Source organism: Myotis davidii, unplaced genomic scaffold, assembly GCF_000327345.1.
Source record: "Myotis davidii unplaced genomic scaffold, ASM32734v1 scaffold78, whole genome shotgun sequence".
In the NCBI taxonomy this organism is placed as follows: Eukaryota; Metazoa; Chordata; class Mammalia; order Chiroptera; family Vespertilionidae; genus Myotis; species Myotis davidii.
This window is the reverse complement of record NW_006290305.1, coordinates 4,552,960-4,568,105: the sequence shown is the minus strand read 5'-3', so window position 1 is coordinate 4,568,105 and position 15,146 is coordinate 4,552,960. Positions and strand designations below refer to the sequence as shown.

The 15,146-nt window shown below is 41.3% G+C and overlaps 1 long non-coding RNA gene across 2 annotated transcripts; it reads right to left on the bottom strand.

The window, feature by feature from the left end:
- Window positions 1-7,837: 7,837 nt before the first annotated feature.
- LOC102761595 lies at window positions 7,838-15,140 on the bottom strand. Of its 2 annotated transcripts, XR_001513783.1 has the most exons (4): window positions 14,655-15,140; window positions 13,487-13,697; window positions 12,453-12,659; window positions 7,838-8,026 (listed from the first exon to the last, which is right to left on the bottom strand). It is a non-coding gene; the product is annotated as an uncharacterized LOC102761595 (long non-coding RNA). The 2 variants fall into 2 exon arrangements; XR_435650.2 differs by lacking the exon at window positions 7,838-8,026 and having other exon boundaries at window positions 11,971-12,659.
- Between the last annotated feature and the right edge of the window lie 6 nt (window positions 15,141-15,146).

Sequence of the window (15,146 nt, the reverse complement as noted above, 5' to 3'; positions counted from 1 at the left end):
CCTCTAGTCTGCTGTTGGATCTCTGTATAATATTCTTTATTTCAGTCAGTGTATGCTTAATTTCTAGTTGGTCCTTTTTCATATCTTCGAGGGTCTCACTAGATTTATGGAGGGTCTCACTAAATTTATCGGTGGTTTCTAGAAGATTCCTGAGTAACCTTATAACCGTGGTTTTGAACTCTATGTTCAGTAGTTTGCTTTCCTCCATTTCTGTCATTTATGACCTGTTTCTTTGTCTCCACATTTTTTATTCTTCCCTGTGTTGATAGAGTGGCTTTCTGTGCTAGGTGTTCTATAGGGCCCAGTGGCTCAGCGTCCCCAATTACCTCAGGTGGACACCCTTGGTGCACTCCTTTGTGGGCTTGGTGCACAATCTTGTTGTAGTTAAGTCTTGATTGTTGTATTTAATAATAGGGGGATTTGACCTCCAGGCCAACTGGTTGTGAGAATCAGCTGTGTCTGCAGTGGGAAAACTTCTCTCCTCTAGGGAGGTGCTAATCTAGCCTTTGCCTGTGGCTATCTGGCAAATGGCTCTGTGCAGGGCTTGGGTGGTGCGGGTGGGCTGCACAGGATCAACAGAGCAGGTGGAGGGAGCAGTTATGGCTGCTCTCAGTCCCATCCCCAGAGGCTCTGCCTCTCAGAGTCCCAGCAACCGCTGCAAACCTCAGAGAGAAAGCTGCCCTCGTGTTCCGACCGATGCCAGACAATCCCGCTTCTCCTGTTTGAGTCTGGGTCCCTAGAGACTCGCCCAGAACTGGAGCTCAGAATCTGAGACTCCCTCCCGATTGAAAACGACAACCACGCCCTCAGCTACCAGCCCGCTCCGCGTGTACCTACGCTCCTTTATATTTTCCGCACTGCGCCTCCTCTGAGTCTCGTATGCTGTTCTCTTTCCTTCTAGTTGAAGAATTTCCCCTCAGCCAGCTTTCCTGTGGTTCTGGGCGATGTCCGTTCCGTCTTTTAGTTGTATTTTGAAGTGGTTGTTTGAGGCAGCTAACTCCGGTGTTTACCTATGCCACCATCTTGGTTCAGTCTCTGTGCTGAAGAGAGGGAGAAGGTGCGGACGAGTGGAATCTGGGGAGAGACTGAGGAGAGAGAGGGGGCCGGGAGAGGTGGCAGCGAATTGAGTGCTGAGACACCCCTCCATTTTTCTATCTTTTGTTTCTCTAGTAGTTGCCTTCATAATTTTAAATAATGTGTTCATATCTCTACTTCTAGATTAGAAAGGTATTATCTAACAACTTTCTGCTTCAAGAGATGACTTCCATCCACACTATTGCCCTTCTCTTCTCAATGTTTTATTTAAATATTATGCTGAAAGATATTTATTTAAATGCTTCATGGAAAGTTTTGTGTCCAGGAGTTTCAGTTTTATATCCCACGTATGAGTGGAATCATATGGTCCTTAGCTTTTTCTGCCTGACTTGTTTTACTTACCATAATATCCTCAGTTTTTTATAGTTATTTTATTTTTAGTTATTCTTTTTTAAACCTTTGTAACCTAAAATAATATACTTAGACCTCTATTTCTTGTCCAATTAATTTTATGCAATATTCTTTGCCTCTCCAGGATGTAGCATTAGATTTCTCCAACCTTCATCTCTCAACTTAGGTGTTTTAGTCTTCTGTGGATTGTCTGTAGATTAATTTTTAAAGTTCAAACCCGTTAATATGTTCATTATTATCACTAGGTAGGTATTCTTAACTGCATAATTTTTAAAAATATATGTGTATATTTTTATTGATTTCAGAGAGGAAGAGAGAGGGAGAGAGAGACAGAAACATCAGTGGTGAGAGAGAATCATTGATCGACTGCCTCCTTCATGCCCCACACTGGAGATTGAGCCCGGAACCTGGGCATGTGCCCTGACTGGGCATCGAACAGTGACCTCCTGGTTAATGGGTCACCACTTAGCCATACTGGCTGGGCTGCAGTGCTGAGACACCCCTCCATTTTTCTATCTTTTGTTTCTCTAGTAGTTGCCTTCATAATTTTAAATAATGTGTTCATATCTCTACTTCTAGATTAGAAAGGTATTATCTAACAACTTTCTGCTTCAAGAGATGACTTCCATCCACACTATTGCCCTTCTCTTCTCAATGTTTTATTTAAATATTATGCTGAAAGATATTTATTTAAATGCTTCATGGAAAGTTAATTTTATTTATTTTTAAATTAAATTTATTGGGATGACATTGGTTAATAGGACCATACAGATTTTAGGTGTGGATGTCTAATCACAAGATCTGTATATTGCACTGTGTGCCCACCCGCCAAAGTCAAATCTTCTCCTGTCACCATATATTAGGATCCCCTTCATCCCCCTACCCCCTTCCCTCTGGCAACCACCACACCACTGTTTGTGTTCACAAGTTTCACTTTTACATACACACAATAGACTACTACTCAGCCATAAGAAAGGACGAAATACTGCCATTTGCAACAACATGGATGGACCTTGGCAATATTATTCTAAGTGAAATAAGCCAGTCTTAAAAATATATGTGTATATTTTTATTGATTTCAGAGAGGAAGAGAGAGGGAGAGAGAGACAGAAACATCAGTGGTGAGAGAGAATCATTGATCGACTGCCTCCTTCATGCCCCACACTGGAGATTGAGCCCGGAACCTGGGCATGTGCCCTGACTGGGCATCGAACAGTGACCTCCTGGTTAATGGGTCACCACTTAGCCATACTGGCTGGGCTGCATAGATTTTTTGTTTAATGCTAGGATTCCGTTTATTTCTGTACATGGTCAATGTCAGCACTCCAGTGTTACCTGAAAGAAGTGTTCCTAGAATCATAAGCAAAAAAGATCCTTTTTTCTAATACTCTACCAATTGCTCAAAAGCATGTACCATCTAGATGGCTTCCTGTTTGAACCATGACTATCTTGTACAACTTTCTGTTTTTCCTGAAGTTTCTAAGTGTCTTTCTTAGGTCTTGTAAAAAAAAAAAAAGAAAAAAAAAAGATAAAAGAAGAAGGAAACAAGCCTTCTTGATGATAGGCTTCTGGGTCAGTTTTACTCTCTTGTATCCCATGTCCCCCCCCCCCCCCTTTTTTGTTCTCCATTCATCTCACTGAAATATATCCTCAAGAACTTCCTTAAAAGGAATATGTGTGAGGTACATATACAGATTTTTGCATGTGTGCAAATATATTTTGCTTTCTCATTTAATTGATGACAAATTGACTATATATAAACATTTTGTCAGGGTAGCTTGACTTACTACTTCTTGCTTCAAAATAAATTTGTTTATTTTGGCACTTTCCTTTTTGCTGCTTATTTTCTTATATATCTGTGAATTCTTAGTTATTCATATTTACTCTCTGGCTAACTAGTCATGATTCTACCCTTCATGAAGGGTTGCCATGAATTACAAGATAGCAGCAGAGACTTTTACTAGTATTTTCACGCTTATGGTGTAATGAGTTGAATTACTTTTAATGTGATGGTGTGATACAAACCACAATGTTGAATTAATACTGGCACATGTGCCCAGCCGGTGGGGTTCAGTGGTTGAGCGCTGACCTCTAAGGCAGGAGGCAACAATTGGATTCATGGTCGGGGCACATGCCCAGGTTGGGAGCTCAATCCCTAGTAGGGCGTGCAGGAGGCAGCCGATCAATGATTCTCTCATCATTGATGTTTTTAGCTTCCTCTCCCTCTCCCTTCCTCTCTGAAATCAATAAAAATATATTTTTTAAAAAATCTAATTTGGCTTTCTGTGTAATCAGTTTAGAAATGTAAAATAATTATGAAAATTAATATATAGTCACTAAAATGTTTTTCTTATTGTGATACTTAAAATAACTGCTCTGTTATATACCTTGCAAATCTAAATATCTACCTATCTTCTAATATTCCATGGGCTGATTTTAGAATTTATATGAAAATGAAAATGACCTGTATTATCCAAAGTAATTTTGAAAAAGTAGAACAAAATTTAAGAATTTACACTGTCTGACTTTAAGAATATTATTAAGCTATAGTAATCAGCGTGGTACTGGTGTAATGACAGACAAGTCAATGGAACTGACTAGACACAGATTTACACAGTTATTTAATTTTTGACCAAAGCAGTTCAATGAAGAAAGGAAAGGTTTTTCAATAAATGGTGCTGGATCAACCGGATTTTCATATGGAAAACAAAACAAAACCTTTCATATGTACCTCATCCTTACCCAATAAATAATTCAAAATGTATCATAGACCTAGACTTAAGAGCTTAAATATAAAGCTTCCAGAAGAAAACATTTTAAAAAATATTTATGACTATGAAATAGGCAAAGATTTCTTAGACAGGACCCAGAAAGTAGTAATCATAAAATAGTAAGTTGATAAGTTAAACTTCAGCAAAATTGAAAAAAGCCTACTCGCTGATAGGCACACTTAAGATAAATAAGCAAATGAGAAGAAAACATTTGCAAAATACAGTATATTTTTAATAAAGGATGTGTATCCAGAATATAGAGAACTCTCACAACTCAAAATAAAACGACCACCCAAAAAGCTATTTTTTAAAGGCAAAAAATTTGAATAGACATCTTACAAAGGAAAATGTATTAATGGCCAATAAGCAAATAGAAATGTCCAACATTGTTAATATATCAAAAAAATGCAAATTAAACTATAATGAACTTGTCACTTCAACTAACCAGAATGGCTATAATTAAAAACACTGATAATACCAACATTGATAGAGTTGAAATAACAAGAACTCTCAGACATTGTTGGTGGCTATAAAATGGTTCATCACTTTGGAAAAAAAATTCTGATATTAGAGAAACATCTACCTTGTGACCAGCAATTCTACTCTTAGGATTTTACCTGGGAGAAATTAAAAACATGTTTACAGCCCTAGCTGTGAAGGGTCTCAGCTTCAATTCCGGTCAAGGGCACATGTCTGGGTTGTGGGCTGGATCCCCCAATAGGGGGCATGCAGGAGGCAGCTGATCAATGATTTTCTCTCATCATTGTTGTTTCTAAATCTTTCTCCCTTTCCCTTTCTCTCTGAAATCAATAAAAAATATATTAAAAAAAAAACATGTTCACAAAAAGGCATGTATAAGAAGGTTTTGTTTAGGGACAGTTCTGCATGGGCCTCTGGTTTTTTGCATGTCTTGTGAGCAGAAGCACTTGGGTGCCTTTGTTCTGAGCTGTTTGTATAAAGAAAACCTTGGAAGATCAAGATAATGTCTTTCTCCAGAGCAGTCATAAATGATGCAGGTTCCCTAAGATCAGGGTTTGTCTCCTGTGACATAAGTGGGTGTAGCAGGTGTCACTTGGCTCTGTTACATCACCCTGTGGAAATGGGGCCTAGGGAACTGGAGCAAATACTGAAACTCTGGCTACCACTATTCCTATGAGCAATAAAACCCTTTGTGTCTGACTCAGGAGTCTGTGTGTCTTCTGTCAGCATCCATGAAACTGGCAGGTTCCTTTGTTATCATGCACGAGGCATGAAACTTCGGACTCTGCATAGTTCTTGACCTGTTCATAGAAGCTCTCTGCCCCCCCCCCGCCCAAGTGGAAACACCCTAAATGTTCATCAATGGGACGAGATGAACCGTGATATGGTACTTAATGATGGCATGCCACTCAGTAGTAAAAAGTAATGAACTACTGGAACCCACAACAAGAATGACTCTCCAAAACAGGCAGAAAGAAACCTTACACAAAATAGTACTAACTGTCTGACTGCACTTATATGAAGTTCTAGAATAGGTACAACGGATCCGTTGTGTAACAAATGAGGCAGCAGTTGTTTCTTATTGAGGGTAAAGCTGGGGACTGATTAGGATAGGGCTTGAAGAAACTTTCTTGAGTGATGAAAATTTATCTAAGAGAACAGATTGTCAGCTGTCAGAGAGGAGGGGGGTTGTGGGGCCAGGGGAAAAAGGTGAAGGAATTAAGCAAAAACACAGATAACAGCATGGTGATCACCTGGAGGTAGAAGAGGGTATAGAGCAGTGGTTCTCAACCTTCCTAATGCCGTGACCCTTTAATACAGTTCCTCATGTTGTGGTGACCCCCAATCTCATTGTTACAAATTGAACTTAATTAAAGCATAGTGATTAATCACAAAAACAGTATGTAATTATATATGTGTTTTCCGATGGTCTTAGGCGACCCCTGTGAACGGGTTGTTCAACCCCCCAAAGGGGTCGAGACCCACAGGTTGAGAACCGCTGGTGTAGAGGGATAAATGGTGATGGAAGGAGACTTGACTTGGGGTGGTAGACACACAGTAAAATTTACAGATGATGTATTATAGAATCATACACCAGAAACGTATACAATTTCATTAACCAATATCACCTCAAATAAATTCAATAACAAAGAACTTTTGCATATGAAAAAAACTAGAAAATTTATCTATCTAGATAGGGGCTGGGTTGAGTGTTGCATATTTCTGAACCCAGAATGGTTCACTTAATACTTGTCTATTTCACTGTAAATTTTACCTTAAACTAAAAAAGAACTATAGAACAAATATTGCAAGCTGAAATGTTTAGGGATAAAGTGTACTCATGTCTGCAATTTACTTTGAAATGCATACAAAAATAATGCATACAAAAAATAAGATGAATTGATATATGTCTTTTTGAATTTATGACACAATTTTGATCAGATCTGTAATGCTTTTAATATTAAAATAAATTATATTATTTTTGGAAAAAACATAATTTACTCTGTATCACAGTTCTCAGCAACACATTTGTTTAAAAAAATAGGTACTATTTGTATTTTCAAGTTAAGAATTATGTTATATGAGTTTTTTGAGTGTCTTACTATCTCTATCCCATGTGAGGACATTGAATTGGGTGACCATAGATCTCTTTAGTCCAATATTCTGCTTTTTGCTCTGTTTCCTGAGCAATGAAAATAAATTACAGCTGCTTTCTTTCCAAACAGAAAGCATCATTATTTTTCTCCTTCAGAATGCATCATTTTCATAAATAGTTCAAATAATACAGAGACAGTGAACACATTCTCATACACATTCTGTCCAGATAACTAAGTTTGCTGTTGCTGTCTATCAGGACATCTTTCATGCCAAAACATACAGATACACAGTACTTTTTAAAAAATATTTTTATTGATTTCAGAGAGGAAGGAAGAGGGAGAGAGAGATAGAAACATCAATGATGAGAGAGAATCATTGATTGGCTGCCTCCTGGGGATTGAGCCTGCAACCCAGGCATGTGCCCTTGACCAAAACTGAACCTGGGATCCTTCAGTCCGCAGGCCTACACTCTATCCACCGAGCCAAACCGGCAAGGGCTACACAGTACTTTTTTTTTTTTTATAAGAAACATAGTATTCTACTGCAGTGGTAGTATCATAATTGATTTAATCAATCCCTTGTTGTTGAACCCCAATGTGTTCATTATTAAAAATAACGATAGTATAAATAGCCTTGTGTATATCTTGGCCTTAGGATAGCCTTGGAATAGTTTTTGGATCACAGTTTATGCCTACTTTAAATTTTCTTAGAAATCCTCCATTTCTCTCTTGTAAGGCCGTAGCAATTTGTAGTTCCACCAACATCAGCTTCTAGAAACCTGCAGCTCCTATCTTGCAAAGTAAAATATTTAACAAAGGAACTCTTAAATATTTACTAGGAGAAGACTTCTCATCCCCTACTTACCAAAGGCTCCTATTTCAATCAAAGACTCCCTAAAGATTATTTCAATTGATACTCTGTTGTAATTAGACCCACACATAAACTTCCCAGGGAAATGGCAACACACCATATTTTTAAAAGCCTATGTAGTTTTAAAAGCTTTCAACAGCCACTACAAGGAAATCCTTTTGATGGGAAACTTCAAAGCCTTGTTTTGGTTAAGGCTCTTTTCTTTTTGTTTCAACTTCAGTAAAAAGATGAAATACCTGATTCCTTTTCCTGAGAAGTAGATCTGTAGTCATTAAAGGCATGTCTCCACAAGCAGAGCTGCACCAGGGCCAGGCCATAGGTAGGTCAGTGAACCAGAAATGCTACTGCTCCATTCAACAACCCTGCAGAATTAGAGTGTGTCAGCTGTGGTCCAGTCTAGCCAGGCAAGAGCTTAGAGAGGTTAGAGAGTTGCCCAAGGTTACCTGTTATTAGTGACAAATCCCAGACTCAGCCCAAAATCTGTCTGACTTTGGGACTCATTTCGGTGCCTTGGTTCATATTTTTCCCAACCTCAAATAGGAGTTTTATTTTATTTTTATTGAGATAGAATTGACATATAACATTATCTTAGTTTTGGGTGTACAACATGATTCCATATTTGTATATATTGCAAAATGATCACCAAAAAAAGTCTAGGTAACATCCATCACCACACATAGTTACAATTTCTTAAAGAACTTTTAAGATCCATCATATTATTTTCTATAAGAGCCAGAACAACCTTACAAAGTAGTTGGCATTAGGACCATTTTTGCAAATGAGGTAAGAATATATATGTTCACAGAGCAGAAGTTAGCAAAGTACCTGCACTTGCTTTTCCAAATAAAGAATTTTTGGAACATAGCCATACTCATTTGTTTATATGTTGTCTTTGGCTGCTTTTGCATTACAACAGCAGAGTTGAGTAGTTCTAACAGAGACCATATGGCCCCCCCCAAAACCTAACAACTTACTTTCTGGCCCTGTAATAAAAAGTCTGTTGAATGGCCTATGTGACTCAGTGGTTGAACTTTGACCTGTGAACCAGGAGGTCACGGTTCAATTCCCAGTCAGGGCACATGCCCAGTTGTGGGCTCAATCCCCAGTTTGGGGCGTGCAGGAGGCAGCCAATTAATGATTCTCTCTCATCATTGATGTTTCTATCTCTTTCTCCCTTTCCCTTCCTCTTTGCAATCAATACAAACATATCTTTAAAAAAAGTTTGTTGACCCTGGCATATAGTAGAAATTAGAGCCAATAATCAAATTCCAAAAATTTGTGCCCCATTACTTAGTCTAATTATGCCTGCTCATTGTGTATACAGATTTTTGCAGAGTTTTTGACAGTATTCCTCTTATCCTTGTGGACACGTTAGAGTACTGTGGCCTGGATGACAGCATAGTTACATGTCAATTCTGTGTCTATAGGTGAAGGTCATCTCACAGTCATCCCAACTGGACTTGCCCCGTCAGCCACATATATGTTTTATATATACAGTACTAGTAGTCCTCTCCCATTAGTGAGGGATACATTTCAAGACCCCCACTGAATGCCTGAAACTGCAGATAGTACCAAAGAACCCTATACACACTGTGCTTTTTCCTATGCATACATACCTATGATAGAATTTAATTTATAAATTGGGCACAGCAAGGGATTAACAATAAATAATAATAATAAAAGAGAACAATTATAACAATATACTGTAATAAAAGTTATGTGAATGGCTTTTGGGGTATAACTAAGTAAAATTGAACACAGGCACTGAGATACCACAACAGTCAATCTGATAACCGAGATGGCAACTAAGTGACTAAGGGGCAGGTAGTGTACACCGTGTGGGTACCCTGTACAAAGGGCTGAGTTACGTCCTGAGTCACGTCCTGGCCAATGGAGCAGGATTTCATCATGCTACTCCGAGCAGCATGCAATTTCAAACTTCTAAATGGTTTACTTCTGGAATTTTTAATATTTTCAATTCACTGTTGACCGTAGGTAACTAAAACCACAAAAAATAAAACCATGGATAAAGGAGGACTACTGCAGTTATTTTGGTGGTTTCTTAGAGCTGAAGAAAGCCTTACCATGCTTTCTTTTGAGGAGGGGTTCGATAAGCTATTTCAAAAACTCAGAAGGAAAGGGGAAGTTTTAGAGATAATGCTATTTCTTTTTTTTAAATATATTTTATTGATTTTTTTACAGAGAGGAAGGGAGAGAGATAGAGAGTTAGAAACATCAATGAGAGAGAAACATCGATCAGCTGCCTCCTGCACGCCCCTCACTGGGGATGTGCCCGCAACCCAGGTACGTGCCCTTGACCGGAATCGAACCTGGGACCCCTCAGTCTGCAGGTCGACGCTCTATCCACTGAGCCAAACCGGTTTCGGCGATAATGCTATTTCAACTTCAGCAAGAAAGAGAAAGAAGAAAGAATTTGGCAGAAGTATAGACAAAAAATAAGTAAATCATTTTCCATCACCCCCTCACCCCACCAAACTTTGAGTCGCATCATTTAGTATAGCTTCATTGTTAATTTGAGTGATTGCAAAGAACATCCAAACACAATAATTAAACTGCATTCTAGTATTAACTATAAATTATTTGGTATAATCTGGGATTTGTATAAGTATAGGGTTAAATCCAGGCAGACTGGCTCTAGAATCCATGATCTTAACCACTATGTGATATAAATATTTATTTAACTGAAAGTAAACATACATTTAACTTAAATGTACAGTGCTTGGCACAGAATAGTCAAGTCTATGAGTAGCAGATGTTATTATTTCAAGTAGAGGAAGAAGACATATACAGTTGTAGGGTACACTATCTAAGAATATAAACTTGGTGTGTTTGTTACTACATGGAGAGAGTCTACGAGAAAATAAACTCAACACAAAGAAAGAAGAACCAAAAGATGGTAAGGAAGAATCCTGATGATGCATTTGAGGCCCAAGAACCAGCTGTGCCTGGAATCAGTATCTTAGACTTGGTTATGTGTACCAATAAATTCTTTTTTTTTTTTTAATCCTCACCTGAGGACATGCTTAGAGAGAAGGGAGAGAGAGAAGGAGGGATGATGGAAAGCAAGGGAGAGAAAGAGAGGGAAACATCAATATGAGAGAGAAACATTGATGTGAGAGAGAAACATCGCTAGGCTGCCTTCTGTTTGCGGCCGATTAGGGATCAAACTTACAGCCCAGGTATGTGCCCTGACCGGAATCAAACTGGCAACCTTCTGGTGGACGAGATGATGATGCTCAACCAACTGTGCACTCCAGCTGGGCAAATTCTCCTTTTTTGTTTAAGCAAAATTGAATTGAATTTCCATCACTTGCTACTCAGGGTGTTATCAGCTTTACTATACAAAAATTTATCAGGCATGTATTATGTGTCAGGCACTCTATCAATAATCAGAATGGTGAACATACTTACGATTTTTGTTCTTGGATTTGCTTTCATAGTGCTAGCCAATACCTGAAGCAGCTGGTTCAGAAAAAGGTGTCATTTCATGGTAATTTACAGATGCTTGGAGGGTAAACAATCATCTCAGAAACCTAGGAGATTCAAGAGTTCTTGTCATAGATTGCAAATAAATGACCACATATTTTTGTGGGGTCTATTTCTACATCCTGGGTTTTGGCTTGTGACATGCTCTGGCTAATGTGACATTAATAAATGACATCAAAACATTTGAAATTTTGTTGTGTAGAGTAGTGATTTTCAAAGTTTTTTTATCTCATGTACACATAAACTAATTACTAAAATTCTGTGGCACACCAAAAAGTATATATTTTTTGCCAATCTGACAAAATAATATAATATTGATTCATTCACACCAACCGCTATTGTGTTGTTGGCTGTTGTCATTTTTTTTTATTTCACAGTCAAAGGCAGAGGTTCTCAACCTGTGGGTCGCGACCCTTTAGGGGGTTGAATGACTCTTTCACAGGGGTCACCTAACCAGCCGTGGGCAAAGTACGGCCCGCAGGCCAGATCCGGCCTTTGACATGAGAATAAAACTAAAAAAAAAAAAACACAGCTCCTGAATCTCAGAGGGAAGGCTGGAGTGGGTGGGTGGGACTAGCTCAGCCGGGGGCAAACTACGGCGCGCGGGCTGGATCCGGCCCGTTTGAAATGAATAAAACTAAAAATAAAAAAGACCGTATCCTTTTATGTAATGATGTTTACTTTGAATTTATATTAGTTCACACAAACACTCCATCCATGCTTTTGTTCTGGCCCTCTGGTCCAGTTTAAGAACCCATTGTGGCCCTCGAGTCAAAAAGTTTGCCCACCCCTGCCGTAACTAGTCAGTTTTTGCATGTTTTAAAAATTCTTGCAGTACACCAGTTGAAAATCGCTTGTGTAGAGGAATTGTTGGCCATGTCACATAGCCATAGCTGAAAGTCTCTTCCACAGTTTATTTTTAAGTATTAATTTGTATTCGACAGGACCTTGCAATGTCAAGTAGAGAAATCCAACAGAATTAGGACGTTCAGAGTTTTGAAACACAGAAAACCCCCAATACAAGCCTGCTTACACAACATAGGGCATGTATGACACCATTCTAAACAGTGTAGATATTAGTCTGTAGGCCAAACAGGTGAGGTCTGATAGTGCAGCTCTAGTGATGCCACCACACATTCAGTTCTTCTCTCTCCAGAACGCATTTGACAATATTGACTGCATCTTCAGGCTCTCTGGTGCCTGTCCCTTAAGCCCATTTCCTTCAGGCTTTCCTCTCGCAGGAGCAAAATGGTTGCACGTTTTTAGCCTTCATGTACTTACCTCACACCAGAAAAACAAGGGCACTGCAATTTACTGCACTCCTCAACTGAAGTCTCTGTGGGGCTCCTTGGTTCTGATTGGGTTACATGACCATCTCCGAAACGCTCAGCCACTTGAGGGTATGGTTATGCTGCACGGCTTCAATTGGGAGGAATGAAGACTCAGGAGGCAAAAAACAAGTATGTTCTAACACCACACAAATTCGTCCTAAATAATAAAAAACAAATAAAACGTATCAGCTCACCCAGCTAGGCTCACATGCTCAAAGCACTTAATGAAGAGCTATAAAAACCATGGCCTCTGAAACGGAAACCAGTTTTCATGCTGCCAGCTCTTGGTTTCTCTCCCTTCCCATCCACATCACCTGCCTCCCCCTCCCCCCGCCCCCCCTTTGGCTTCATTCATTCCTAAGGTAGACAGGCCTGTTTTTGTGATGAAGAACATGGCCAGCAGCTGTTACTGTTAGGCCTACAGGGCAATCCAATCCTTCAGGGCCATTAGTTAGCCTCTGGGCACAGGCGAACAAAAGACCAGGAAAAACTCGCTGGACACCAGGGCTAAGACCATACAAGGAATGAAAACTGCCTGGAGGCACCTGATGGCACACCTGCATTCCTTTCCCATTCCAACCCACCAGCTCAGCCCCCAAACCCACGAAGGACAAGGTTCCCACCAGTGACTGCATATAAGGATGAGACTCCAGCTCCTGGGAGCTGCCATCATTGACCCGATGTCCTCTTGGCTCGGTGCTGTGCAGCTCTTCCCTTCGAATATCCCATCCCCCACCCCCTTCCCTTAAGTAAATTCAATTAAACCACCATCTGAGATGGCTATTTAGCCTCCCCGGGCACACCACCATGCCAACCATCCACCAGGTTCACCTTCTGGTACCTCAGTAGAAACCTTTCCCCGTTCCATGTCTACGTCCATATAACAATTTCAAGCAAGGGCTCAAAAATGCCCCAACTTGAGCCAGTGTCTACCTTTGGCCCAGTTAGTGTTGCCAGAGGCAGAGAGTATGGGGACCTGCCCACCTTAGTAACCAGGCGACACTTTTGTTGACACTTTTGTTGCCAGAGGGAAAACCAGAAAGCTCTGCATGCAGTCAGAAGACAGTATCTTGGTGTCTGATGGTGGGAGGCTCTTGAAGGTCAGGTGGAGGGGGCTGGCTTCACTGGGTAGAAAATGCAGAGTACAAGGGAGAGACCTCCGGTCGGATCTGAGGGAGCTGATTTGGGAGGTGCCCTGCAAGATGGGCTACAGAGGTCTAATATGCAAGGAGGTGCTGAAGAGAGTATCGACCTAGGAATGGAAGGGATTGGGAAGGACTATCTATCCCAAATCCTACTTCCCTCACCAAGCTGCCAAACTTTATAAAACAGGAACATTTCAGAAGACCCCGGACTTCCAGCCCTGCAATAACAGAACAATTCCTTAAGACTTTATGAAGGACTTCCGGGGGAACTCCTTATTTCCACCCTTCCTCGAGATTCAGTTCTATTTGCAAGCTCAAGGTGCACTGCGCAATTCTGTTCTAACTCAGATGTTTCTTGGTAAATGTTGAACCAAAGAAGGTGGCGGGAGAGCAAACCCGAATCTTGTCAATACCGTTTATTTTTTTGAAAATATATTTTATTGATTTTTTACAGAGAGGAAGGGAGAGATAGAGAGCTAGAAACATCGATGAGAGAGAAACATCGACCAGCCGCCTCCCGCACATCCCCCACTGGGGATGTGCCCGCAACCCAGGTACATGCCCTTGACCGGAACCGAACCGGGACCCTTGAGTCCGCAGGCCGACGCTCTATCCACCGAGCGAAACCGGTTTCGGCGTCAATACCGATTTTTAAAAGATGTATATTTCTATTGATTTCAGAGAAAGGGAGAGGGAGAGCTTCATCAGTGAGAGAGAACTGATCAGCTGCCTCCTGCACGCTCCCTACTGGGGATCGAGCCCACAACCCGGGCCTGTGCCCTGACCCGGCATGGACACCAGACCCTTCAGTCCACAGGCCCGGGCTCCAGGCCCTGAGCCAAACCCGCCTGGATTTTTTTTTTTTTAGAAATTCTGAGGATGGTCCAGAGCTTCATGCCTTTCCTCACGGGCCCAAACGCTTTCATTAACCAACAGCCCTCAGAGCAGGAGTCCTCGCCCCAAGCCAAAGCTGCCCCACCCAGCCCCAGGCTGGGAAGATGTCCCACCGAGGCGCAGGCTGGGCCGGCCTTCCAGGCTGGTTTAACTGGTTAGGACGACTGAAGCCGCTGGCACAAAAGGCCTGATCTTCGGTAGCTGAGGAAGAGACTGGCCAGAGCGTGCAAGAGGGAAGGTATGTCCTCTCTCACGGCGCTGCCACCAAACCAAGAGCAGCGGAGGTAGGTGTACGTCCCACCCAGTCCCCCAAGACCAGGAACTGCGCAGGCGCCTCGAGGGCACCAGCGCGGCGCGTTCTTTTGCGCGCTCCCTCAGTCTACTCCGCGAGCTTCAAGGCCGCAGGAGGCGCGGTGCTTCCTGGGAGTTGTAGTGTGCTTCCTTCACAAAGGGCTCTCCTGTGAACTGGACTCTGGGTTTCCGAGAACTACGCCTCCCGACGCACCCCGCGCGCGGGCACCGGGCGTGTGCCCAGGTCGGCCTTAGCCGTCAGCGCAGAGTGAAGGACCCGGGAAGCCGGCTGCGGCGGGAGGAGGGAATGTGCT